Here is a 2,835-nt window from a genome sequence, read left to right as displayed (position 1 = left end):
ACGAGCCGTTTTAGGTAGGTGTGGCTGACTCTTAACTTTTATAAAGAATATCTCTTTGGATTTGAGACTTTAGTCTTTGCAACTTTACAGATCTTCTTTATGCACCAAGAGCTTGTAACACTCCAAAGAGAAATGAAATCGCATCATATGACCCCTTTAATATCCTAATGGTTTTTGGCATAAAAGAAAAATCAATAATTTTGACCCATACAATGTATTTTTGGCTATTGCTACAAATATACCCCAGCGACTTAAGACTGGTTTTGTGGTCCAGGGTCACATATAATATATGTACTGTAATAGATTGTATTGTATTAATGAATGTATAAAATCTCTGTCCACTCTCAGTGGGAAAAATGAAGCTTGGAAATTGGACAGAAATATCATGAGGGTGAGTAAACAATGACTGAATATTAATTTTTGGGAGCTATTTCAAAAATGAACACACACACTCACTCCGTCTGTGACTGCTTTTCAGTGAAGACTCGTAGGACAAAATCAGCGTCTTTGCTGGGTTCAAAGGTAGAGGGGACGATGATGTATTCACCGGGAGGCAGGCGGAGACGAGTGCTCACCTCCCGCAGGTTAATGAAGGACTCAGAGCGGGCAGACGATGAGTGTTTTAGGAAGAAATCCTTTTTAAGGTGAACGTTCTGACAGCCGGCATACTGCAGACAGATGGAAATGACAAATCTGTGCGGTATGCAAAATTATCCCACTGTTATTCCACTGTGAATAATCTAGAGGAAAATTCAACGTTCTGTTTTAAGAAATAAATGACCTGTTTATGGAAGTATACATGCCTTAATGATGTAGGCAAACCTATTTAACAAAGAAATTGTTGACATGGGTTCATACCTCTTCAGGAATCTGCAAGGAGGAGAAAATAAGGAAAAGAAAGGAAACAATTAGGCACAAAGTTATCTATAAACTCAATTTGAACCTATTTTGCTCTTCACCTCGTAGATAGCAAAGCCGATGGTGTGCATGTCCTGTCCGTGGTGGCGGTACCGTCTGCGGTCTTTCTGCATTAAAGCCACCAGGAAACTGCAGGCCACTTCTTCATCCTCTGGGTCATCGTCTTCCTCCAGCAATGTGATCTTATACTGTGGATTGATCCAGAATGTGTCTGCCAAATAGTACAGGAACACGTACCAGTCAAGGGTTCAAATCCCAGATAAAGCTGGTAGCTGAGCTTGATTTATGAATTAATAATTGTTCATCTTGTTCGTGATATGATGCTTTATGCACTACTGTTCAAAAGTTTGTGGATTTTTAAGAAATTTATATTTTATTCAGCAATAATGCATGAAATTGATTAAAAGTGACAGTAAAGATTTTTATAATGCTACAAAAGATTTCTTACTCAAATAAATACTGTTCTTTTGAACTTTGTATTCATCAAACAATCCTAGGAAAAAATGTGCCACTGTTTCCACAAAAAAATAATAAGCAACACATCAGGGGCCTCATGAAGACTACATATAAAATAGCTACCAAAATAAATGTTGGTAACTGCAGTTTGACTAAAAGGAATGACTAAAAGTTGACAAAAATGCAATGACTTTTCGTCTACTAAAACTATGAAAGACTCAAATGACTAAAATGTGACTAAGACTATTAAGCATTTTCGTCTCGAGATAAAGACTAAGACTAAATCAAAAATGCCTGTCAAAATTAACACTGTCATGTATAAACGTTACGTATGCACAAAATGGGTATAGAAATGTGCGTACGCTGTTTTCCGCGCACGTATCTGGATTTATAAAAAATAAACTTGGCGTAAATATGTGCGCACCGTACGGATGCTCTTGACTGTGCGTACGCACTCTTTTTCCTGGAGTGAGAAAAGTAAGGAAGTAAACAAGGATTTTAAACTCTGTTTACATTTCGATATACACATTTACATGAAATATTCCACTCCCATTAATGGAGATAAGCACTGAAATTACATAAAGTCATTAGGCAGAAGTTAAACCAAATTTATATTAATTTAGACATATTTGTAGTGGATGCGCTAATCACAGTTCCTGTGGCATGCAACGTTTTAATGACAGCGAGGAGTGCTGTAATCATTTATATTTAAACTAAACTGCAGATCTCATGTTATGAGAATTTTTTTAGCGAGAACAATGATCGATGTGCACTTACTTCGATATTATGGCGGACACTGCTGGATTCGGTGGTCGAACGGTCCATTGTCCGATTTGAATAATAGCTACTGTACAACCGCAGCTGCACGGAGGTGCTGATGTCGTGTGAAGGCATCTCCAGAACATTATGAAAAATACCACTGTATTTGATTTGCGTGTTTCCTTTTTAAAATACTTTGTCAGTGATGCGCCAAGTCAGACAATTGTATTTACACTGCAATAAATATAGGCTTATCGGTTTCCACAAAAAAAAGCAAAAAGGTGTTCACCTTTTCAGCAAAACTGCATACATTTTATTTGATTTGAATTGTTTAAAACAATTGAAATACTATTTGGCCAGTGGAAAAGAATTAGGTCAAGTATATTCTAAAATAGGCTATTTATCCTGAAAATTCAGTTTTGCATCACTGGAATAAATTGACATTATAAATTAATTTTTTAATTAAAATAAAAAATTTAAATAGCTGTTTTCCTTAACTAAAAAAGAAAACAGCTATTAAATTAAATTGTAATATTTTACAATATTGTTTGTTTTTTTAACTGTATTTATTAGCGCTGTCAAACGAATAATCGCGATTAATCGTATCCAAAATACATAATATATTAATATGTTTACATAATATATGTATGTGTACTGTGTATATGTATTATGTATATATAAATACACACACATGCATGTATA

At 35.1% G+C, this 2,835-nt stretch overlaps 1 pseudogene; it reads right to left on the bottom strand.

Annotated features, from left to right (window-relative positions):
* LOC107724616 (calpain-1 catalytic subunit-like) overlaps positions 1-2,835 on the bottom strand; it is a 17,259-nt pseudogene that overhangs the window by 6,693 nt on the left and 7,731 nt on the right.

This window comes from Sinocyclocheilus rhinocerous, unplaced genomic scaffold (genome assembly GCF_001515625.1).
Source record: "Sinocyclocheilus rhinocerous isolate Xijiao unplaced genomic scaffold, SAMN03320098_v1.1 scaffold304, whole genome shotgun sequence".
NCBI lineage: Eukaryota > Metazoa > Chordata > Actinopteri > Cypriniformes > Cyprinidae > Sinocyclocheilus > Sinocyclocheilus rhinocerous.
Note: the sequence above shows the minus strand (reverse complement) of the source record. Positions and strands in the feature narration are given on the sequence as shown.